Genomic DNA, 26,817 nt, shown 5'->3' with positions numbered 1-26,817 from the left:
TGGCTCCGGGTTACAGGGCACCCTGTCTGGCTGTACAGACAAAAGGGAAAGCCTTCGTCTGTCTGTTGTGCGTAGTGTAATTACTGTGTAGAGAAGTATTTTTGTTATTTGTTGATGTCTTTTCTTTACTGTTTGTTTGGTTTAATTTGCTTGGCAAATGGGTGCAGTGGTTCAGTCCCAAAGGCAGCCCACTAGGACCAATCCTGACAGAATGGGCTACCTATGCAGACCCACCTATGACACAAAGGAAAATGGTATTTTACTGGAATACTGCTTGCCTATGCATAATTTAGATTCTGGAGAGAGGTGGCCGTTGAATGGGTCTTTGAATTATTATACCATATTACAACTGGAATTGTTTTGTCAAAGATCGGGGAAAGTCGCCCTAAACGGTTTGGCTCAGTGGATAGAGAGTCAGCCTGCGGACTCAAGAGTCCCAGGTTCGATTCCAGTCAAGGGCATGTACCTTGGTTGTGGGCACATCCCCAGTAGGGAGTGTGCAGGAGGCAGCTGATCGATGTTTCTCTCTCATCGATGTTTCTAACTCTCTATCCCTCTCCCTTCCTCTCTGTAAAAAAGTCAATAAAATATATATATTTTTTAAAAAGATCAGGAAAGTGGGGAGAGATGCCATATGTAAAGGCCTTTATGTCACTGCATAATTCTGATTCTGATGAAAATGAAAAGGGACTAAGCTAATATTTTGGAGAGAGGATGTGGTATTGGTAGTACCGGAAACTAAGGATCAGGAATGGAAGGATAGGGATGAGCAAGAGGCTGCCTTGCGGTCTACTATTAAGGCACCTTCTCCGAGTCCTCCAAGAACCTAAGAGCTTCCCCCCTACCCTGGACTCTTAGGGAAAACAGTCTTGAGACGGTTGCCCCATCTCCCTCGAGGACGAAGCAAGGCACTCAATTTGGAGAGGATAAAGCTACCTCCCGGAAGGGCAATTTCCACTTTGCCATCAGGAACCACTGAAGCTGAACAACCCACAAGACTCTGCTGGGCCCACACCCCTTCTCTACCTTGAATTTGCTTCATTGGAAGAATTCCAATCCCTCTTATCAGGAGGATCCCACCAAAGTTACTTTGCTACGCATAATCCCAGTTGGGCTGATATCCAGGCTCTGTTAACGTCCTTTTAACTGGGAATAAGATGGGATAGTTTATGACAGAGCTAGAGAGGAAGCACGCTGGCTCCGTCAGAAGATCCGGCCCATGCTCCAGAGCTGGCAGGAGCTATCCCATTAGTCAAACCCAACTGGGATCCTAATGACAGGGGGTTGCCCGGCTCGAGCATCATCAGAGATGCATTGTAGGAGGGTTCAGGGAAGGGGTCCCCAAACAGAAGAGCTTTAATATGGTACAAGCAGGCCAACAAAAAATGGATGAGGGTCCTTCTGCTCTTCAGGAAGGACTCTACCAGGCCTACTGGAAATATAGACACAGACCCGCTCCCTCCCCAACCAAAGAACGTTTGCATTGTAAACTGGGCTTTTATTAGCCAAAGTGCTCCAGATACCAGGAAAAAGCTACAGAAAGCTGAAGGGGCCTTTGGGGATGAATCCTTCTCAACTAGTTGACATTGCCTTTTAAGTCTATTATAACAGGGAAAGTAAAAAGGCCCAGATGGCTGGAAACCAAAGGCCCAAGGCCAGAGGGCCAACAGGAAAGGGGGAAAAAAGAAGAAACCACTTAGGCCCAGATCAATGTGCAAACTACAAGGGTAAAGGCCGCTGGAAGAACGAATGCCCAAAAAAGGAAGGAGGCCCAGAGGACCAACAGGAAAGGGCAAAAGTGCTCACTGTGATGTTAAACATGGGAATGGACTCTGAGAAGGTCAGACAGGCCCAGAGGCTCCACGGCTTCAGCTGTTGATCTCTATCCTCTCCCAGGTGCCTCGGGCAAAACAGGGTGGGGGGTTGGGGGGGGGACGACAAAAAGGAGATTCTCTGATACAGGAGACACCTATTCTGTCCTCATGCCCCTCTAACTAAACCTTCATCTCAAACAGTGGCGTTGACTGGAATCTCTAGAACAACAAGCCTTTTTGAACCTGTTAGAATGCGCCACTGGCGATACAAGTCTAACCCATACATTTCTGTGCATCCCCAAGTGCCCCATCCTAGGGCGGGACCAATCACCTTTCTCCCGGATGAGCAACAGCTCCATCTACAGGTCCCACAGGAGCATGTCCGGCAATGTCTTGTACAGGATCAAGGAAAGCCCGAACCTGCCCCAGTGCCAGCTGAACTAGAGACCCAGGCACAACCATTCGAATGGGTTCAGGAGAACTGGGGAGGGCAAAACGGGCTTTACCAGTCAAGACGGACTGGAAACCAGGGACAAAGATTCCCCACAAAAAGCAACACCCTTGAAGGAGGCACTTGAGGGGATTCGGTCACTTATTCAGAAATTTCTTAAATTTGGTTTGATTTGACCATCACTCCCCATACAACATCCCTGTGTTGCCAGTAAAGAAACCTTAAAACAGAGGAGTACCGGTTTGTCCAGGACTTATGGGCCACAAAAAATGAAATTCCCCAGGACATACATCCCACTGTACCCAACCCTTTTACTTTGATTAATGGGATACCTGGGGACAGGGAGTGGTTAAAGATGCTTTCTTCTGTGTGCTGGTTAACCCAGACTCAACCACCTTTTGCCTCTGAATGGCAAGACCCAGAGACTCTGGTCAAGACTCAGTACTGCTGGACAGTCCTCCCCTAGGCTTAAAGCCTAGGGCTTTAAGAATTCCCCCACTGTTTTCTAGGAAATGCTAAGCCAGGACCTGGATGAGCTACAGCTCTGGAAAGGCACACTGTTACAGTATGTGGGCCCTCCTCATCAGTGGACCCATGTATGAGGACTGTTTGAAAAATACCATTGATGCCCTCAATCACTGAGCAGACTGTGGCTATAAAGTTTCAGCTTCAAAAGCCCAGATTTGCACACAAGCTGTTAAGTTTCTGGGATTCCTCCTGGAACCTGGGAAAAGGAGTTCAATAGGGGACCACAGGGAAACAATTATTCAAATACAGTCGCCTAAAACAAAGATACAATTGAGAGAATTTGAGGGAATGGCTGGGTACTGTCATATTGGGATTCCCAACTCTGGACTCTGGGTTAGGCTCTGGAAGGGCCAGAGGACAGCCCCCTTGAATGAAACACGGAATGTGAATGGACCTTTGAGACCTTGAAGGCCTGACTGGCAGTGGCATCTGCTCTGGGACTCCCAAATATGTTGAAGCTTTTCCAGCTATATGAGCATGAAAGGAAAGGAGTTGGAATTGGGGTCCTCACTCAAACTCTTGAGGGCCACCCCATGCCAGTTGCTTACTTGTCTGTGAAATTGGACCGTACTGTTCAAGGTTGGCCAACATGCTTAAGATCGGTAGTGGCTACCTGTGAGCACCTACAAGAAGCAGAAAAATTCTCTCTTGGTCAACCAATTACTACCTTGTGCCTCACCAAGTTCTTAGTCTACTGGAACAGCGAGGAAATTGCTGGCTGACAGCAGGAAGGATGGGAAGATACCAGGTGGTACTCCTACTAGACAATCCCAATGTCTCTCTCAAAACTGTAAATACTCTTACTCCTGCCACACTGCTCCCTACCCTGAGAGGACCACTTTGCCTCATGACTGATCATGGACGAGGTGTATTCCAGCCGGTCAGATCTCCAGGACTCTCCACTAGAAGGGGCTGATTAGACTTTATTCAAAGATAGGAGGAGCTATGTAGATCAGAGGGAGGGAAGTGGGGATACGCAGTGGTCACGCTGGACAAAACAACTGAGGCTAAGGCACTGGCTCCAGGAACTTCAGCACAGAAAGCTGAATTCATTGCTCTTACTAGGGCACTAGAATTATCTAAAGGAAAACGTGTAAACATGTACGCTGACTCTAAATATGCCTTCGTAATCCTGAATATGCATGGTACTATGTGAAGAGAGAGGGGGCTGTTAACGGCCAACAGAAAGGACATGAAACATGCGCCGGAAATTTTGGACGTGGTACAAGCCATTCTCGGCCCTACCCAAGTGGCGGTAATACACTGCCCTGGACAGAAAGAGAAAACAGAGAAGCAAAAGGAAATTGGCAAAGGAAGCCCATTTACTAGTCAAGACTGAACTGAAATCGGGTGAAAAATGGCAAAGGAAGCAGCAAAAGGAGAATATTTACTGCCACTAATACCCGCATTAGATTTATTCAAGTTTCAATCAGAATATTCAATTTCAGATCAGAAAAGAGCAGAGAAATGGAAGTTCAAGGAAATTAACGATGACTGGAAAATAAATGAACCAGGGGTTATTCTTCCGCCTGAACGGTTAAGAGAAGCATATGTCCTGAAGCATAGTCATGAGGCAACCCATTATGGAAGAGATACCTTGTCTGCCTATATCAAACCCCGGGTCACAGGTCCAGGAATTGCTCAGGCAATTCGTCGAGTCACAGGCAGGTGCCTCCCATGCCAGACAAATAATCTCAAGGCAGATCCCCAGCAAAGGAAGGAAGGGGGCAGCACCATAGCAGTCCCTTGGAGGACTGGCAGAGAGACTTTACCTGGATGCCAAAGCCTGGGGGTTGACGATACTTACTTGTTCCTATTGGCACATTTTCAGGATGGGCCAAAGCCCTTCTGGAGGAGATTATTCCTCAATGTGGACTCCCTAACAGCCTGCCAAGTGATAATGGGCCTGCCCTTGTTTCTGAAATTACACAGAAGGTCAGTAAATTCCTCGGTTTAACTTGTAAATTACATACTGCACGGAGACCACAGGCCTCAGGAAGAGTTGAGAAAATGAACCATACCTTCAAGAAAAATACAGCTGTGTCAAGAATCTCACCTACACTGGGGTCAGGTGTTTGCCAATTGCCCTGCTCAGGATGCGAGTAGCTCCCTGAAGCAGGATTGGCTTAAGTCAAGTCCCTATGAAATAATATACGGGTGACCCTTTCAGGTAACTATAGCAACAGGAGGTGTATATATAGATCATGATATGAAGGTTAAAAATAAAAGTTATGTCCAACATCTTGTTCAAACATTAACTATAATTGATGATTTGGCATCTTTGGGTCTTTTTGTCATAGGTCCATTGCAGCCCTTTGAAGCAAGAGGCAGTCTTCTTACTCAAGACATGGAAAACTGGATGACCAGAAGGTCCACTGGAAGAGAGAGAGACCAGGCCATGGGATGTCCTCCTCACCACCCCAGCTGCTTTGAAGCCGGCAGGAATAAAAGCCGAGATCCATCACACCAGCGTCAACAGGGCACCAGAGGAAGAGTGGACCGTGAAAGCCAACGAGGACCTAAAAGTTGTCCTCCAAAGACAGCCCTTGTCCTAATCCTGGTTTTGCTTCTTACCATCTCAGCATCAGGAGAGATAATCCCTTTGAAGAGAGATGAGAATATCTGGGTCTATTTGGCAAGGAATGTGCTTAATGTCTCTGACTTTTGCCTTTCGGGTGGAATTTCTGAAAAACAGACTTTCGCATCGGGCCTAATCGGAATTGGGACACCGATTGCTAATATAAAAAATTATACTCATTTTAGGCATTTTAGGAAAGAGATAACCTATTGGGACCTTTATGCGGTAGGACCAAGTGTCCAACAAAAAGACAAGGACATGTTTTCTCTGAAGATTGCAGCAGTGGTCCCCAGTGGTGAATGTCTCTATTTCACTGGCTGTACTAGGTACTGTCTCTCCTTGTTTCATGATTACAATATGAGCTGTTCTGATAACTCATCTATCTCTTACGGAAGTGGACATACCAGATTGCCAGCCGGCTGGTTCCTCATATGTGGTCTCACTGTTTATACCTACATCCCCGCTAATAGCACAGGGGGGCCGTGCTCTTTAGGGCAACTGACTGTTCTTATGCCTCAGAAACACCCCGTCACCCGAGCTGAACAATACCTGTCGATGACCCTGCCTGCGGCCTGCAATGACAGCCTTCATTTGTGGAGCCCGGCTGAATATGTTTCTTTCACCGTTTTTGTCACGTCGGTCATGGTAACTTCTCCCCAAGTAGAAAAAGGTCGGCTGGCTTGCAGCATCGTCAAGGCGCTTAACACCACCGCCAGGGCTGTCAGCGCCAAAAACCTAGAACTGGGTCAGGTTGGGGAGGCGGTTCTAGAACACCGAGCGGCACTTGATTACATACTATTACGACATCATCGTGGATGCGATCATTTCCAAGGATTATGTTGTTTTAACCTTTCTGACAGTTCTCAGCTGACAGAACATAACACTCAGCAAGTCAACGAGACCATCTCCAAGACAAAGCCATGTGAGGGCTTTTTCGGGACTGACCTAATCGTTCTAATTTTCCTTCCTTTATTTTTTGCAGCTTCTTGTTGCTTTCTATATTTTTTCCACTTTAGGTCCCGCATGCACTGTATTTCCTCACTGCGATCTCTGAGGCGAAGGAGAAAGCTCTTCAACAGGGACAGAGCTTTCATCTGACACTAATCTCACAGATATAAAACGGCAATCCTGACAGTGGGGAAGTGATAGGGCAGGGAGGGAACAGAGTGGGGCACTAGCAATTTCACGCATACTTGAAATCTTGTCTGTTCTTTTCAAGATTAAAAGAAGGTTCACTTTGACCTGGTCCCTGAGCCCAGATGCTGACCCCTTCGGGAGTTTGCCTCAGGAATGTCTTGTGTTCTCCAATTCTGGGAACAGGATGGCTGTACTTAGAAGGTCCTGGGAAAGATGCGCTAAGCACGTACCCTCCACCCCTACCCTGCTGCCTTCCTCAGCTGCAGGGAGCCTTCTTTCCTCACTACTTACTAGTATATTCCACCAACTGGCAGGAGATGTTAGAGCAGTTTTTCAAGGTATCATACCTGCTGTTCTCTCCAATGGCCAGCAAATCGAATAAATAAACGCACATAAAAGATTCAACCTTGTCTCTGCTTATTGGCCCAGTCGTGACAGGTAGCCCTAGGACCTCCTTTCGTGTCTGGTTTCACGCTCATGAGATTTTGTTTCTCTGGAGGTTATCAACATGACTGGAACATTCTGATCCTGTAACTGGACATCAGAGGTGAGTTCCAGAACCCCACTATAAAATCTTTCCTTCAGCCGAAACCGGTTTGGCTCAGTGGATAGAGCGTCGGCCTGCGGACTGAAAGGTCCCAGGTTCGATTCCGGTCAAGGGCATGTACCTGGGTTGCGGGCACATCCCCAGTGGGAGATGTGCAGGAGGCGGCTGATTGATGTTTCTCTCTCATCGATGTTTCTAACTCTCTATCTCTCTCCCTTCCTCTCTGTAAAAAATCAATAAAAAATATTTTTAAATAAATAAATAAAATCTTTCCTTCAAAGCATGGAAATACACTTTTAACACCTCTGCCAAGAGGGAAAGGCTGCCAGTCTGATGAATGTGGTATAGTTAATGCTCTTCAAACATTCCGTTTTAGGCTATTTTCTTTTGGGCCTTCTCTTTTTTTCTCAGGTTAGTATCTGTCATGTTAAGACATTCTCACAATAGGGTTTTGTTATCACTCAATAAAGGTACACTGAAAACAAAAGGTGTACAAGAAAATAAACTCCTCTATTTCACCTAAGCAATTGTAATGACCCCAAAAGTACACTTATTAATACTGTGGACTAAAAAATACTTGGTAAATCATCTTAAACAGATGAGTGATTGAAAATAATGCAACATATTTCACGTTTGACTGCTGTGAATATAAGTTTAAAAATATCTTCGTTATGCTGCCATTATCTTTCTTTAGAAGAGATCACAATTACATAAAACAAGTGTCTATTATTTGACTCCTTCCCACTATTATAACTAGACCCTGTCAGTTCTCTTTCCTGCATCTCTCCTTTCAAATACACTCTCTCTTCTTGAGCTCTGCTTCCATGAAATCATTTCAGGCATTCATCATCTCTCAAACTGGACTGTTTCTTACAATATAATTTATTATGCTTTGTTTTATTACAAATGTAATGCATGTTAATACTATAAAACTTTGAAAATGTAGAAGAATAAAAAGAATAAAACAAATCAAATAAAAGGCTAAAACTAAGAAGCAAGTACTCTTTTGAGGAGGTCATATAAAAGCTATAAGATAGTTCTGGCCCACGTGGCTCAGTGGTTGAGCATCGATTACAGGAGGTCACAGGTTCGATTCCCGGTCAGGGCACATGCTTGGGTTGTGGGCTCAATCCCCAGTGTGGGGCATGCAGGAGGCAGCCGATCAATGATTCTCTCTCATCGCTGATGTTTCTATCTCTCTCCCCCTCTCTCTTCCTCTCTGAAATCAATAAAAATGTATATTTTTGAAAGAGCCAGAAGATAGGGTAACTAAACTATTCGGACCTTGCCTCAAAGGCAGAAGAATGAGGCAGCAATGGCTCATCATGATTCTGAGCATCTTAACTGTCCCTTCCCATAAAGGACTACTAAAGGGCTGATTCTTGGCTTTTTCACATAAACATTGTGTGCACTTGTAGGACACGTGCATACCTCATTTTTCCCCCTACCAGTATCACAACCCTCCGCAGACTGAAGGATAAAATAAGGTGACACTGCTAAAGAAAGCACTTTCCACAGCCGAATGAACGGTTTTCCTCTGAAGCTTTTTCCATTACTCAAGGAAGGAAGTTCAGGGTACTGGCAGCAGCCAACGCCAGGGCCTCGGGCCAGCGCCTTCCCTGGTCTCTGCAGAGCTCGCTCTGTTGCTTGCTGACATCCAGTGGAACCCAACCCAAAGAGGCACCAAATGATGAGAGGTTCTCCTCAGCGCTGACGGGAGAGCTTTGGGAGGGTAGGACTGTGTCTGTGTTTTGTATTCCAAGGCCTAGGCATGATATACATTAGGCACTCAATAAGTATTTCTTGAATGAATGGATGGATGGATGGATGGATGGATGGATAAATGAATGAATGAATGAATAAATGAGGCTATGATCTAATTTTGCTGAGATCTGCTCTCCCACAAACATGTCATTTCACAGCTTTCTCTGCTTAGTAGCATGGTCTCAAAAATAAAATCCCATCTTCTTATTTAGATATTTATATAAAAAGAAAATATATTAGCCACCTGTAATTTAAAATGTATTAAAATACCGACTTCTTTAATTAATATTAAACTAATGACTCCTTAATTCCACAATTTGAGGTCCACGTGTTTCTGTAAAAAGTGCCATAGACATAAATACCTAGCATGGCACTGTCCAATACCATAGCCACCAGGCAGCCACCTGTGGTTGTTAAATTTAATTAAAATTTAATAGAAACTTAAAACTCAGTTCTTCGGTTGCAAGAGCCACACAATTCAAGAGCTCAACAGACTTATGTCTTGGTAGGTACTGAATTAGATAACATACGTGTAAAACACTCTACCATCACAGTAAGGAATATTACCACTAATTGTGTTCTCTCTAGTGTATAAAAGTCAAAATAAAATTTTTTTTAAGTACTTAGTCTCTGAAGTCTCCTTCTTACTATAAGAATAATTTAACACATTGTCAATTTTTAAAAATTAAGTTTTACTTTTAAAAAAAGGTTATCATGAAAAGTTTAAAAGAGCATCTTCTAACAGCAACTATCGAGTTGGCTAAGGAATGAGGTGCTGTGTTATGTACTTTACAAATATTATTCTATCCTCAAAGAGCTCAACAAGGTAGGCAATCTTATCTCCATGTGACGGATAAGAAAGGGAAGGATGTGAAAAATTAGGACCATTTCTTAAAATCACAGGGCATCATTAAGTTGCAGAGCAGGAATTCACAACGCAAAGTTCAAGCCAATGGCCACAACACTTCCCACGACCCCTCCTAAAAGTGTCCTATGGCATATATATGTACAACTTGACTTTAAAATTAAAGCCACTGGACTTTTGAAATTCCACGTACTACTTAGAGGAGAATGGCCTGGCAATCTAGTGGGCTTCAATGAGGAATACACTCACAGGAAGGAAAGCTTTAGCTTCTGGGTGTGGCTCTCTGTGTATCAGCCGTGACCTCTGCAAATGCGACAAAGTCTCCAGCACTTCTAAGGTGAACAAAAGCAAAAGGCTGGCATGATTTTCAAGGTCCTAACAGCTCACACATGGTTGAGATTCGGAGATGTGCTGAAGCTGCTGCTTTGAGGTAAAAAGAAATATATATATGTTTATATCAAAACTAAACCTTCCCAAGAGTCCGCACTTTCCTGTGCTCCCTCACATCTGATTCCATTTTCCTTACACATCAGAGTTCCCAGGCCTGCAGAGGCAGAACATCATTCATATACAAAGAATGTAAAAGGGGGTGAGGGGTGGAGGAAGCAAAATAAATCCTATATAATAAAAGGCTAATATGCAAATTGACCGAACAGCGGAATGACCGGTCGCTATGACACGCACTGACCACCAGGGGGCAGACGCTCAATGCAGGAGCTGCCTCCTGGTGGTCAGTGCACTCCCACAGGGGGTGTGCCACTCAGCCAGAAAGCCAGAAGCCAGGCTCATGGCTGGAGAGTGCAGCGGAAGCCTCTCCTGCCTCTGCGGCAGCACTAAGGACCCCTCGGAGGATGTCCAACTGCCAGCATAGGGTGTGGGGAGTGGGCCTAAGCTGGCAGGTGGACATCCCCTGAGGGGTCCCAAACTGCAAGAGGGCGCAGGCTGGGCTGAGCGACCCCTCCCCCAACCCCCGGCGCACAAATGTCATGCACTGGGCTCTAGTAAAAAAATAAAAAGCATTGTTCTTTGATTTGGAGCTAATGGCCCATGAATAAAAGTAGAAAATGTCAAAAATGACCAACCCTGAGGGCAATATAGTATTTTGTTGGTTTCAGTTTTTTGTGTTTTTATTGATTTTTTTGGAGAGAGAGGGATATGACAAAGTAACATCGATCAACTGCCTCCTGTGGGGATCGAGCCCTCAACCTGGGCATGTGCTCAGACTGGGAATCGAACCTGTAACTTCTTGGTTCATAGGTCAACGCTCAACCACTGAACCACACCAGCCAGGCTCAGTTTTTTGTTTTTTAATTTCCTTAAGCATACCAACCACTACGGTGTCTCATTTTATTGTTACAGGTGAAGAGGAGAGATTTGATCTAACTCTGGAGAGTATATTAATGAATGGAGGGAAATAAAACCTACTTTGGGCCACCCCTGTATAGCTATGGAAAAATGGCTGAATGGTCAATAGGGAAGAACAGGGAAGGGAGCAATTTTATTTAAATTTATATAATTTGTTATTGTTGAATATTTTGCACAGCAAGCATATATTCCTTTTGCAATCATAACATCAACACATGTGTAAAAGTTAAACATCTGCAGCTATGGCAACATGTCTGTAAATCTCTGTGCTTATTCTCCCCAGTCCAGCTATCACAGCAATTTCCTGAACTGCAGCCCCGCTTCCTTCCTTATCGGACGGCGCTGGTCTGTCTCCCTCAGGAGACCTTTACTAGGATCTTGTTCATGCCTGTTCCACTGCAACCTTGTCATGGACTGTTCTGACCTTCAGGGTGCAGGCTGTTTTTTCCTGGTTGCCTAAAAGTGACTCTTGCCATTTCGGGATTGATGGAAATGAGGTGCAGCCAGAGCCAGGGACCTCATTGTTCCTTCGTAGGTATGCATCCTTGGGCAAGTTACTGAACCTAAGCCTCAGGTTCCTATCCTTGAAAGGAAAGTAATGGTTTGTGATGCCTAAACAGCACATAGAAAGCTGGCTTTTACTACCAACAACAATCTGTGCCTGGTTCTCGTAAGAGCTCAGCCCAATAACCAGAAGTTACGACTCTGTTGTCCTGCAGCTGCTGTCATTACTTGGGAATTTCTCAGCATCTAAGTAAATGAAGTAGCATATAAAGCAGTAAGAACACAACAAAGAAGGCATTTGATAAATTCTCAATGTTAAAATTGTGTGTTCACATTATTTTTCTCAGTGTATGTAAATAATTTTATTTAACTCTGCTAGGAATTTAGTCACCAGTACAAAGCCATTTTTTATTATTTTTTAAATATATATTTTTTATTGCTTTCAGAGAGGAAGGGAGAGGGAGAGACAGGAACATCAATGATGAGAGAGGGTCATTGATCAGCTGCCTCCTGCACCCCAGGTATATGCCCTGACCCGGAATCCAACCTGTGACCTTCTGGTTCATAGGTTAATGCTCAACCACTGAGCAACACTGGCCAGACCAAAGCCATTTATTATTTATAAGAGAACACCACTTCTAGTCTACGGCCATACCACCCTGAACGCGCCCGATCTCGTCTGATCTCGGAAGCTAAGCAGGGTCAGGCCTGGTTAGTACTTGGATGGGAGAACACCACTTCTAGTATTCCACTTCAACTTGTGATTTCACAAACAGGTCAGCTTGCAGTCTCCAGTGCAAATCCCCAAGTGTGATATATGCCAAACAAAATCACCCTTAAAGCCAGAGGTGGAAAAATCATTTTTAAAAGTAAATCACTGTTGAAAATTCTCTCTTGAAAGTATGACCAAACAAAACCAAACAGTTTAGGGGTAATCACTGAAAAAATCTTCAGCTGCTCCTGATACTAGGGCCACCCTTTGTGCATTCTTTTTTTTTTCACTTTGTCTGATTTTGATAAGATCCCCCACCCCCAAGAGAATTCATCAGTTCAACTGGAAACACCCTGGTTCCAAAGGACCAATGCCGTCAGAATAAGAGATCCTTTGGCTTCAGGTTCAATAACTAGCGATATACCCATCCAGGTGAACAAAGATACACACAATGGAACTTCTCTGACCTCCAGAAACAATGCCTTCTCACAGAGAACCCTCAACACAATATGATCAAGGACAAACCACAAAAATTCCCTTTTTAAAAATCCTCACCCCAGGACATGCTTGAGTGTGTGTGTGTGTGTGTGTGTGTGTGTGAGCGCGTGTGTGTGTGTGAGAGAGAGAGAGATATTAATAGGCTGCCCCATTGATCAGCTGCCCACCCCCCACCCCCAGCACCTGCCCGGATCTAACCACAACCCAGGAATGTGCCCCGACCTGGAATAGAACCCACAACCCTCAGGTGCATGGGACGATGCTCCAACCAACAGAGCCACCCAGAAAGGGCCTCAAATTTCCCTTTCTATGGAGTTCTTTGTGCTATTAAGACAGCGATGGGGTCGGCAATCATAGGTACTCTGTTCATCAAAGGGCAGGTGCCAGGAATGGGTGCAAACTGCCACCCTTTCAGAGGAGCCTTGGGTGGGTTCATGAAGAACATTTCAGAGAACCTTACATCCCCCCCGCCCCCAATACCAGGATGACAATGGCACTGTCACAAAATGGATGCAGAGAGCATAGAACGTTTGCCTTGTGTTTATGAAACCAGATAGGCTTCTGTTGCGTACACAGACTGCCTGTGTGGGAGGGAATCTGGTTCCCTTTTCTGAAAACCAGGAGGCTGAATCTCAGCCTGAAAAAACTAGAGAGAAGTCTGGGGCACAGACAGGGTCACACATACCTCCCCTGGAAATTGAGGAGGGGAACCTGCTCCCGGGATAACAGAATTGTGTTGTCCTAAGAGGAAGGAGCGAAGTCCGGGAAATATGGCATTTACATAGTAGGAATTTTATCCACCAGGAACAAACTGATAAGCTAGCAACACAGAAGTTCGTTAAAAATCTGCCAAGAGTAATGTTAAGAAGTGAAGACGTATTTGGGAGCTTTTAAATTCTCTTTCGCTTTACATTATTATATTCTGTATGTGGTTTATTTAACTTAATACAGTTAAACAAAACGCTTAAAACAACACAAAACAACACACATTGATTGCCTTAGCCTGGAGGTCAGTCGTCTGAAATCAGTTGCAAGTCCACATCACACACAGAAAAGGCTCTTTTCTAGCCTTTTCCAGCTCCCAGAACTGCATTCCTTGTGGTCCCTTCCTCCACCTTGAGAGTCAGCAACATAGGATCTGTCTTCAATGTCACGCCGTCTTCTCTGTCCTCACATCTCCCTCTGCTTCCTTAAATGGCCACTGACATTGCATTCAGAGGCCCACATGGAAGATCTCAGATAATCTCATTTTAAGATCCTTAACTTAACCATATGTTCAAGTTCTCTTTTGCCATATAAGGAAGCATTCACAGGCCCAGGAATTCGGGCCTGGATATCTCCGAGGACCATTATTCCGACTACCACACGGAGTAAATTAGCTTTTGTGTTATGAATAATTGTAAACTGAGCATCCTATCACTGTAGGACCTTAGTCCTCCATGTCCAAATCATTACTACATCTACACAACGCATTCTGTTACTTTAAGAAGTTCACTGCTGGCAGTGACTGGAGCTAGCACATAATTCTAAGGAAAAGCCCAAAAACGTTGATTCAGGACTCTCTTAAAATCTCAAGGTGCAATGATAATATTATAGATACTGAGCTTCCATTTTATGTTGGGTGACTTCAAAACAGCCTCTTGGGAGTGGGGATAGTGTAAGAATTTTTAACAGGATTTCTAAAAGGTTATATATCGTTTTTATATCTGATTACTTCACTCTTCCCTTAAATCTGTCATTCACTGTCCGTGATCATTTATGAAGCCAAGAAAATCTTCCAAATATTTTTTTCTTTTATTAGAGCTAATTAATGTGCCTAGAAATCTTTTTGTCAGTTAATTTAAAAATATATATGTTTTACTCAAAAGGAAGCATATGCTCAAACTCCCCAATGACCTTCAGAGAAAACAGCATTGGGATTATTTCAAAATGACATTAATATCACAGCACCACAGCAATATACTTCAGGGACACAATTCTTCTGGAGAAACAGAAAGATTTTGGTTTCTTGAAGCCATTTCAGCAAACTAACACAGAGCTACCTTAAAAATTTTCCAGCATAAATACGCTAATGTCAGGGATTCTATTCTCAGATTTTTACCTAATTCCTTGTTAACTGCTTAACCTATAGAAGAATGAAGAAAAATAATGGATAAAAAAATTACAATCCTGAAAATAATCAGTTTAGTATGCAAATGAATGCTCTCCTGAAAGTGTAGTGAAACAGATCATGGGCGACCAGCATAAATGGCTTCTTGACAGAAAACAATGATGACTGGCATACAATTAGAATATGTTCTAACTCAACTTATCCCCCTCCTTCCCACTTTTAAAATATAGTCTAATAATTTTATACTGCTTTTGAACAATTTGACATACACGTATACTTATCCTTTTATGATCATGTTATTTCAATATCATAAGTTAGAAGTGGCTTCATAACTTGTCCTGTCATTATGAGCACTTTAGGAAACAAGAATCTAACATCTGGCATAAAATTTTAAAAATTATTTTGGCAGATGCCCACAATTTAGTTGGTTTACATCCAATATGTCCATTCAATTTCTTAGAGGTATTTTTCCAGGTGATCTATCCTGGCTGTATCCTTGGGAAGTGACATTGCTCACAAATAGGATTCAAGGGATGGGAGACTGGTGACACCTACCTTGAAAAATTTCCCTTTTAAATTAGTGCAGAATCCTGGGGGATTCACCCATGTGTAAGGGTGCACCAAACTAGATTTTTGAAGAAAAAACCCTGGCCTTGCTTTCATATATCTGAGGGCCCATCTCTAGGGCAGTGATGGCGAACCTTTTGAGCTTGGCGTGTCAGCATTTTGAAAAACCCTAACTTAACTCTGGTGCCGTGTCACATATAGAAATTTTTTTATATTTGCAACCATAGTAAAACAAAGACTTATATTTTTGATATTTATCTTATATATTTAAATGCCATTTAACAAAGAAAAATCAACCAAAAAAATGAGTTCGAGTGTCACCTCTGACACGCGTGTCATAGGTTCGCCATCACTGCTCTAGGGTGATGACCACCCAACCACATGGCAGTGTTATGCCCAGATTTCAGGATCCCCAAGAAACCACATCAGGGAGCCAACCATGTCCGATGCAAAAGCATAAGAGTCTGTATTTCAAGCTAGCTTGAGCTCCCCGTCCACCACACTCACCGACACAACAGCAAGCCAAGTGGCTGAGAGAGAAAACTCTGTATGGAGACGGGTTTTATAGGGGGTTGGAGTAAGGGGAGGAGAAAGGACTGTGCTCTGCCGATTGGCCAGGCGCAAGTCGGTGTCTTGTTTCTGGGTGTGGCTAGCAGAGTCTTAGACTTCCGGGATGAAGCTCCTTGCCAAGCACGTGGCCAAGGTAAGATGGAGGGCGTAGCCCTTACCCTGGGGCAAGATGGAGGGCCTAGCCCTCGCCCTTTCAGCAGTCCTGGTCGGGCTCTACAAAAGGCCTCATCAGTGATCAGTGCTCAAGTATATTAGTGTCTCCTCACCAACCAAAAAGAACACCTGTGGTATAATAAAAAGTACAAATTTTATCTTTGTCCCTCCCTGGTTCCTGCACAGAGTTCCTGGAACACTTGTCGTCTCTGAAATGATAAGAATGTCTTTTCTATGCTAATAAGGTGACTCCTAGTACGTTTGGGTGTGGAGGGAGACAGATAACTTCAGGATAGGGGCTGATTACCAGAAACACCAAGTTTTTTGTTGGTTGTTTTTTTTTAATCCTCACCCAAGGACATTTTTTTCCCATTGATTTTTAGAGAGAGTGGAAGGGAGAGGGAGAGACAGAGAGAAACATGAGGTGAGAGACACACATCCATTGGTTGAATCCTACATGCCTCTGACAAGGGCCAGGAGCTTGCAAAGGAGGTACGTGTCCTTGACCGGAATCGAACCCAGGACCCTTCAATCAACAGGCCAACGCTCTATCCACTGAACCTCTATCCACTGAACAAGCCGGCTATGACTCGTCTTTTTTTATTTGTAGGGGTGACAATGGTCAATTTTTTAAATTAAATTTATTGGGGTCAAATCTTGATTATAAGTTTAGAACTTTCAGCCCTACCCCTATATCTTGAAAGAGGTATGGAGAGAGGCTGGAGATTTAGTTCAATCACAAATGGCCAATGAATTTATCATGCCTATATAATAAAACCTTCATAAAAACCCTTACATGACAAGGTGTGGGGAGCTTCTGGATCGGTGAACACTTTGAGGTACAGGCGGGTGAAGTGCCCAGAGAGAGCATGGAAGCTCCGTACACTCCCACCCCCACACTTTGTCCTATGCATCTCCTTCATCGGGCTGTCCTCAGTTATAACCTTCACAAAACATGGGTACACCGAAGTAGTGTTTTCCTGAGTCCTGTGAGTTGTTCCAGTGAATTTCAACCTGAGGAGGGAATCATGGGAGCTTCCAAATTTGTAGCCAAATCAGACAGAAAAATGGGTTAACTGGGGACCTGGAAATTATGACTGGCGTCTGAAAGTGAGGGCAGTCTTGAGGGACTGAGCCTTTAAACCTGTGGAGTCTGAACCAGTTGGTGTCCGAATTGAATTGAGTGGTTGGACACCCCTTTGGTTGTGGAAAATCAGAGAACACCAGATTCTAGACTTTGCAAAGGACCAATCTTGAGTACAGCAGAGAAGATGGAAGTGAGGCTGATACTTTTACAAAAAACACGCAAGCTAACCTCTTCTCTGATCGGAGATGGGTGACTGAATGCCTGCTGGTATGTTCTGCATGGCCCACAAGCACTTCTTAAAAATCCAAATGACTGAATGATGAACATTGAAGTGGGGACATCTCACATAAAACTGGACTTCAAGCTCACCTTGAAGAATCAGAAGACAGAACAGCACGCTCTAGAACTGCCCATGGCCGAGCAGGATGGAGATGAGCAAAAGCAGCTGCCCTCCTCCCACAGGGCATGGGTGGCCCAGTCCCCCCTTGTCTTTCCCTAGACTGCCCCGGCGCCGGAGGCTGGCATTACACCTTAGTCATTCTTTCACATCACTGCTTTGGTCCCTGAACGTCATTGTTTGCATTTTTTGCTCCAGAAGCATAAAGTTTTATTCTTGGGTCAGTTCAGATCATCAGAAAGCTGCAGTCTTGGACCACATTGTGCTGGCCCATGGCCAAATGTCTTCTACTGAGTATTACATTGGCACCATGTCCTCTCATGTCACGGCAGTAAATTGCTCTCATTGATATTGTTCAATTCGCTACCACTCCGTTTTTTAGTGTTCTTTTACAAAGGACGTGATCATTTTAGAGGTAAGGGCCAGGAAAGGCTTTGTCACCTGGGGGACTGTTATGTGCTGTACTCATGAATGGGGAGAACCATGGAAAGGAGTCCTTTTAATTTATCACTGACCATGAAGTAGTTCTGAGTCAACTACCTAACCAATAGCATGCAGCTTGGTGTCCTACTTTTCATCCCAATTTACATATTCCCCGGTCTGGACTTCCAATTTTTAATTAGCATTGTATAATTTTTTTATAAGGGCAACAAAGAGAGAGTATTTTTATCAACGGATAATTGCAGTCTTGTTCCTGTGTGACCTCCTAAGGGAAACTCTGGGTTTGATTCTCAGCTTTTCTCCTTTTCCCTTCTTCTGGGCTTATTAACACAAATGTGAGAAACGAATGAGGAGGGAAGTGGGAAAGGACATACAGTGAGGAGGAAATAGAAGGAAAAATACCTAAAAGAGATGGGGGAGAGACGGGGAAAGGAAAGGGCTGCCTAGATTTGGGAACAGCTTGTGTATAAGTTTCAAGAAGAAGAAGACTGAGTTTGGGCAAACAGCTGACAGCACATAAACAGTAGAGAGATGGGAAAAGAGGATGTTTTTTTAAGTTCTACTATATGTATATAACACATTTGCCCCCCTCTTGGATATTTGTGAAGCTAATATTTGAATTATTTTCAATTATTTTCTGTCATACTTATTTTTGAATGTGACTCAATGCTGGGACTGGACCAAAACAAGGCTGGGTACACATGGGTGAATATGTGTAGTTTTTTTAAAATGTGTTTTTATTGATATTAGAAAGAGGAAGGGAGAGGGATAGAAATTTCGATCGGCTGCCTCCTGCATGACCCCCACTAGGGATTGAGTCTCCAACCTGGGCATGTGCCCTGACTAGGAATCAAACTCAGTTCATGGGTTGACACTCAACCACGGAGCCACACCAGCTGGGCCATATGTGTAGTTTTTATATGATGCCTCCAATGTTGTGGAATAAGGTAGGGTGTGAATGAATGAATGAATGAATGGACATATAAACAAGAATCAAATAAACTTCGATCCTGGAATAATAAAGCAGGCTAATTTTAAGTTGAGTTATCTATGTCAAATTTTGCAAATTAATAAAACCCTTGAATCTGACCATGTCACAGAGGCTCAAAGGGACCAATATTGCAAGTAAAGTTGTTCTACACCCTTACAATAGTAGAAATCAAACTCCACCCAACACCAATCTACTAATATAAATAATAATATAAGGTTTTTTAGGTGAACAAAAAAGACCTAACGATTCCCCTACCACTCGAACACCTGCTCATGTCCCCCAGAAAAAATAACCCACTGGACTTTGGGTTCACTAACTCTTCTTCCTATCTAATACCTCACTTGGCACACTGAGGTTTAACAAAGTACATTATACGCCATAAACGGAGTGATTAGACCACCCTCTCCAATAGCACTCTTTACCAAGAAACTTTCACTTGGACCCTACTGTACTTTCTTTCTGATGTTTTACTAGTTGTTGACAAAAGGCAAGGTAATTTCTCATATTTGTTTATATAGTTTTAAATGTTCCGGTCTCAGAAATTCTTTTCAATTTTAATACACATTATGAGACTCTTTCAAACCTTCACAATACTGGAATAATAGTCTTTCAAATTTCCTGTGGATTTCCATGTCCCCACTTTAATCCACAGGAAAACTCAGCTGGACTTTATTTTGGCTGAGATTAAAGAAGGCTTCTGAAGAAAAAAAGGAATTATTATAATATTTCATAAGATGAGGGAAAATAAATATGTTTTTTAACTATTACTGAGACTCTCTGCAGAGAGTATAATAGCTACAGTTCAAATGAAAGTCAAATTAAAAAAGTCTCATTGCTGCTTATATGAGTTAGGACAAAGAAGCTCCAGTCAATATTGAACCCACATATACATTACAATTTGCATAGGTAAAATCTAAAATTCAGCATTTATCAACTATTATATCCTTAGTAAGACTACTATACACATAAAAAATAAGGTGCTCTTCATCAACATATTAATTTTTCTATTTTCAGATATTGTTTTGGGGGACATGTAATGTTAAAGAGAGCACTGAATTGAGTTTTCAGAATTCTACATAAAACTTTACAATATCAAAAATTCTAAAATGGTAAAATAATTTAAGATGATACAATAATTACCTAAGCTAATAAAAATTATCTTTTCTGTTTTGTTTTCCAAGAAGCATCTATACTAATAAAAGGGTAAAATGCTTATTAGACTAGACATCTTCCGGACATCCTTCCAGACAAAGCCACGGTGGCAGGGGCCTAGGCAGAGGTGTTTAGGGGCGATCAGGCCAGCAGGGGAAAGCAGCTGGGAGTGAGATCAGGCCAGCAGGGGAGGGCAGTTGGGGTGGGATCAGGCCGGCAGGGGAGGGCAGTTGGGGGTGGGATCAGGCCGACAGGGGAGGGCAGATAGGAGTGACCAAGCAGGCAGAGGCAGTTAGGGGTGATCAGGCCGGCAGGGGAGAGTAGTTGGGAGCAACCAGGCTGGCAAGGGAGGGCGGCTGGGGGCGAGATCAGGCAGGCAGAGGCAGTTAGGGGCGATCAGGGAGGCAGGCAGAGAGGTTAGGGGTGATCAGGCAGGCAGACAGAAGAGTTAGGGGCAATCAGGCAGGCAGGCAGAGGCAGTCAGGGGAGATCAGGCAGGCAGGCAGGTGAGCGGTTAGGAGCCAGTGGTCCCAGATTGCAAGCCGGACATCCCCAAAGGGTCCCCGATTGGAGAAGGTGCAGGCTGGGCTGAGGGAAACGCCCCCCCATGCAGGAATTTCATGCACTGGGCCACTAGTACATCATAAAATCCCAGGTAGGAAAGCTCCTTAAAAGTCATCTCATGGAATCATCCAATGGTGGAGTTAACTACTATATTTGCCGATCTTTCTAGAAACTCACTGAGACTCAACATTCATCATTCTTCTTTTTAACATGCTAACTCCAGTGCCTAGTTCAATGTCTGACACACTCCAGAGAACTGGAATAGGCTTTGGTTGGCCTCCCTACAATCTTTTACTCCTTGTTCTGACATCCAGGACCCTTCTCTCCAACTTTTAATAGCACATCTGGGTAGGACTCCACCTCACCTCTAGGAATGAAATACTTGACCCAGGACTGTCCAATCAGAGCACTGAGGCCCTCTGGACAGCTGCCCAACTGCAGTGATTATGCCAAAAACCGGCACATGTTCTAAGCTGGTCCAATCAGGGTGAATCTCAGGACTGTATCAACTACTGGCTTGTGAACACACTCGCCTTGCCTGCTGTTGTGCAAGGGGTTCCTGAGTTGGCAGTATCTAACAAGGAATACAAAAGAATGAAAGAGCTTAGATATAGAAAAACTGAGTCATGATGACATTATTTGGGCCCAAATCATTCCTCTCGTGAAATCTAAATCTAACCCAGGCCTTTTAACTTATATGTTCCAATAAATCCCAAACTCGATTTCCCCCCTAAGCTAGTTTGATCTGTTTTCTGTTACTTGGTACCCCCTCTCCCCCAAGGGAGGAAGAGAGCCCTGACTATTATGGAAATGTATATGCGCACGACCACAAAATGCGGATTGGCTGAACTGGGGTTGGATGGCAGCTGGAAAGTTAGCCATTGTTATCATGTGACAATAAAATGGATGACTGCTTATCTTAAAACTAGATCATGTGTGTATCAGTACTGTATTATCAGGGGACTTAAGAGAATTTGGGGGAATTCTGGAAATCCTAAAAAATTTTTGTTTGAGCCTTCCGTAAGGTCTTACAAAAAAATACTAGACAAGCTCTGCTAGGAGAGAACCTTTGTTTGTGGCTTACAACAGCTGAGAGTCTGGTGACCTGGAGTCTTGCAGAGGTGGGAAAGCCAAAGTATTTGCCCCAAACTAAAGTAGTTCAGGAAAAGTGTGGAACTTCACTGTACACAGATGAGGATCATGAGGACCTGACCTTCTTCAGGCCCCTCCCTCCCCAAATACCTCTAGTCATTCCTCCTGCCAGACTCACAGAAAAATGGCACCACTGATTGATGCCAATACAGTCCAGGGCTCCTAAGAAGCAATTAAATAGTGTCTCCCCAACTCACTGCACTAGTTACTGCCCTGATGCAGAGAGCCAGAGGGCAGTACTACTTTCAAGGCCAGGGGATGGGCTGAGCACCAGTTCACGGCTGAGAGACCAAAATTTCCAAGCCAAATTCTATCTCCATCCAAAGACCATGACTCAGTCAAATCTATGTTCTTGCTACTAGCCTGTGGTGTTTGGCCAATGAAAACAGAATGACAGTCTGCAAAATTTTAAAACGGGATTGTATTGCTAGAGAGCCTTCTGATTTGTCAAATAAAATATACTTTTAATCACTCAACTCCAAACATCATCACTAGGTCCCCAAATCTATGCCACCAGAAAATGGGCTGCTAGAGAAGTCAGCACCCAGAAGGGCTCCTCCTGGGTGTTGCCAGGACAATGGACAAGAGCGAGGCACTCTGAGCCACGAAGCTGACCAGGGAACCCACTCCAGAGCCAGAGCAGGGAAGCCTTGCCGGTCCTGGTCAGCCATATCCGGTAAGTGCAGCTGACCACTGGCCAGGGGGTGCTTCTCGGAGCTCCTTTTCCCAAATCAGAGTTTTCACTGTAGTCCGATGAGGGCGACTCTGAGTTGGACAGAATGAGCTACCAGATAACACTGTTGGTCTTTCCCACCCAGGAAAATATGAGGCTGGAGCTGCACCAATCTTCCTGTCTCCACACAATGAGAGTCTAGAGCCACCCCAGGAGCGAGCTATGGGGCCTGAGAATGAAGGGGAAACAGTCGAGAGATGGAGTTGATATATGAACCCCAAGTCCACTCTTAGTGTCATGCCTACTCTTTGAAGTTTTTTCCCTACAATTCTGCCCCCTCTCCCCACTCCTCCAAACAACATTTCAGAGCCAAAAGCAAGCCCTGTGCAACTGCAAGTCCAGGTTGCTAGCTGTTCTTCTGACCAACTGGCTATAAATCAGTTTCCCACACCCCGTTCGGGTTCAAGTAATTTGCTAAAACAGCTAGCAAGTCATTGACCAGTTCACAATATATACATAAATCACATCATTATGTTCATTGACCAGTTCACAATATATACATAAATCACATCATTATGTTGAATATAATGTTCATATCTGTAAGGAAAATAGTTAATACCAAGGTACTCTAATTCCTAGCACTGTACATCTGTTTCTTAAAACAATATGCGAAAGTTCTACTCAGTAAAAAACAATTGGGAATTCTCCAACTACCTTTAGATACATATTACAGAGAGGGTCCATTATAATACATTTTTTACTAATTGTTATAAAAATTTTTATTTAAAATTTCTAGTTTTCATTGAAGGTAGTAAAACTGAAAATTTCTACTATGGAACAGATTTATTCTAATTAACTTGAGATATCTTCGGAGGGTACTATGGAGGTATTTAGAATAAAGGCTTTGGCTTTAGCCACAAATAGGAAGAAATCCTGGCACCATTACTTGCCAGCTGTATAACTTGAGAAGTTACTAAACTACTCCAACCCTGTTTCCTTGCCTGTCAAAATGAGGAAGATACCACCACCTACCTTATGGGTTGTTCTGAGGATTAAATGAGATCAAATTTGTAAAGCACCTGGCAGAGTAAGCAATCATAAAAAGAGAATAGCCCTGCCAGTGTGGCTCAGTGGTTGAGCACTGACCTATAAACCAGGAGGTCACGGTTCGATTCCTGGTCAGGGCACATGCCTGGGTTGTAGGCATGACCCCCAGTGTGGGGTGTGCAGGAGGCAGCTGATCAATGATTCTCTCTCATCACTGATGCTTCTATCTCTCTCTCCCCGTCTTTCTTCCTCTCTGAAATCAATAAAAATATATATTTTTTAAAAAGAGAATATGGTACCACAAATATACACAAGTAACATTTTATAATGTGTTCTAGGCCCTGGGTGGATAGAGTGCAGGCAACCTGGTGTGTTTCATCTCCTATCTTCTGCTTTATCACCTTGTTGATGTTCTCCTGACTTTTTGTAAGGGTCAGTCTTCAAGCTGACCTCTCTGAGGACCCATCTCTGATGGATCATCTGCATCAGCTAACAAACATGCTCTAATTCCTCTCCTTTCGCCTTCCTCTTTAAAAACCTACCCTTCCTTGACCTCCACATCTCCTTCCTACCATGGCCCTAAGTTTCGGCTTCCCTTCCCAGCCAAGTTCCCAGAAGAACTGCCAAAAGCTCTGTCTCCATTCCTTTACTTCACATTTACATTAAACTGGCTGCTCCTACCACTGCACCGAAACAGCTTTTATTCAATTATCAGTGCTGTCCACTGGTCACACTTAATGGATACTTTTCTGTCCTCATCTTAATTTGCACCTCTCACTGCTATGAAAATTGCTGGTCATTCTCTCCTCCTTGAAATGCTCTCTCCTCTTGGCTGCTGTGAGTCCACCACTTCTGGATTTCATCCTATTCGAACACTAAATGTTGGAGTTGTCCAATTGTGCTCCCGGTCCTTTGTCCTGGTCTCTTTTCAGTTAACACTCTTTCCCTATATGATCTCATCCATTCCTATCAATTTCTATCTCAGCCCAGACCACCCTGTTTTCACTCTTCACAGACCCAGCTGTGCAGACATCCACTCGGATGTCTCATATGCATCTCAAATTCAACACATCCAAACTGAAATTCCTTCTCAAAAGGAATGTTAATTTCTAGTTTTCCTATTTCATGTAATGGACCTCCATCCCTCTAGTTGCTTAATCCAAATTCCTAAACAATGGTCAACAAGGCCCTGCATGCCCTACCCCAGCCGACCTCTCCACCTTCTGTGCTATCCTCCCTAAGAGCACTCTGTTCCAGCCACACTGGCCTCCTTGCAGCTCCAGGAACCTGTCCAGCATTTTTTTCCACTTTAAAATCTTTCCGTCAAAGTGTCTCCCCCGCTTAGAACCGTCCCTTCCTTTCCTTTCTCCCAGCCCTTCTCTTAAACACATAGGTCACCTGGCAAACTCCTGCTCCTACCCAAGGTCAGCTTAAGGGTCACTTTTCCTTGAACATCACTCCTGTCTAAAGTGGGTATTACCCTTGCAATTATTTCATAACATCCTGTTATTTTTCCTCATAACAAACACTGCAATTTCTAATGACATATGCATTTATGTGTTTACCTATTTAATGTCTTTGTGAAAAGTAATCTCCATAAGAGCAAGGCCCATATTTGTAGTGTTTGCTACTCTACCATCTGGGCTTAACAGGTATAGGCACATAGGTCTGTCTGAGATATAAGCAAAGTAAACATTTATTCCCATAACACAGTAATTTACTTCAAATCCAAGGATAAACATTATGGGACTCTAATAGAGTCTTATATTTGGTTAAGTCAAAAAACTGGAGATGTCCTCAGTATCTACTTGCATCAGATAATATAATAACCAAAGTGGTCATTTATTCAAAATTAGAGGTAAGTTTTCCTCTGCATTAAAAATAAACAGGAAAAGGTAAACATTATGTATATTAGGTTCATAAGTCAATTATTTTATAATTTTAAGTTTTTAAAAAATTGTTAACTTAAAGATAAAAGATATATGTGTGTATATATAATTTTTATTATTTAAAAACCCATACACTCTTTTAAAAGAAAAATTATCCTATAGCCTATATAATAAAAGGCTAATATGCAAATTGTCCCCTTGACTCGGTGTTTGACAGGGAGTTCAACTGGGCATTCGACCAGGGGGCGGGGCCAGCTGACCAACCGCCCATGGCCCTTCCCCCTGGCTGGCCCCATCCCTGATCGCCCCCCCCACCCCGACTGGGGGCAGGGCCAGCCTGCCAACTGCCCGTGGCCCCTCCCCCCACTGGCCCCATCCCTGATCGGGGGTGAGGCCAGCTGGCCACTGCCTTCAGCCCCTCCCCCCAGCTGGCCTGGCCCAATTGACCTGGCCACAGGATCCCACCTGTGTACAAATTCGTGCACCAGGCCTCTAGTATTATATATTTGCATATATTTGTGTATGTACATATAACTCATTTTTCCATTTAAAATACTTCTATGCTTATTAAAAAAGAAAAAAAGAAACCCCAAAATTCTGATTGTATAAGCTCAGAGTTGTGGTTAAAAATTTTTTAATTCCTTTCATTATCAAGTAAAAGCAGTTGATTTAGCAGAGTAAAAGGTAATACCCTCCACTTAAAAAAATAATAATACAGCCATTGAAATGGAGATGGCTCCATCCCAAATGACCTCACCACCAGCATCTGCTTCAATTACCTTCTGAAAATGAAATAACCAAATTACTGTTCAGCTTTCTGCTGTGCTAACAAAATTAAACTGAAATATCAGACTTCATCTGCTTTAAATTATACAACTTCTAAAACCAAAAGCTCTTCTAGTTGTAAAGTGTTAAGAACATGTACCATAATCAACAATAACATAGTCTCACATGCAGAGAAAAAAACAAATGGAATGATTAATGACTTAATTCAAATCATCCACACAATGATTTGATTTAAATCATTCCACCTATTGAAAAATGGGATTAATCAATTTTTATTTTCTTCTTCCTTGTACAACAGATGTGTTATTAAAAATACATACACTAAGCTGGATTTTTAAATGCCACAGAATGATGTAGAAATACAATTAGGTTTCATTTATATAATATAGAAAAGAATGGACACAGACACTGGGGCGGTGGGGGCTTGCCTGGGGTGGGAATGGCTGGGGGGGGGGTCAATTGGGGTAAAAGAAGA

At 43.4% G+C, this 26,817-nt stretch overlaps 1 protein-coding gene across 3 annotated transcripts in view; it reads right to left on the bottom strand.

Moving 5' to 3' along the window:
- The window catches only part of NCOA7 (nuclear receptor coactivator 7), a 114,686-nt gene that overhangs the window by 59,239 nt on the left and 28,630 nt on the right, over nucleotides 1-26,817 (bottom strand). The gene's annotated exons all lie outside the window — the stretch shown is intronic.

This window comes from Myotis lucifugus, unplaced genomic scaffold (assembly GCF_000147115.1).
Source record: "Myotis lucifugus unplaced genomic scaffold, Myoluc2.0 scaffold_57, whole genome shotgun sequence".
NCBI classification, from domain to species: domain Eukaryota; kingdom Metazoa; phylum Chordata; class Mammalia; order Chiroptera; family Vespertilionidae; genus Myotis; species Myotis lucifugus.
Note: the sequence above shows the minus strand (reverse complement) of the source record. Positions and strands in the feature narration are given on the sequence as shown.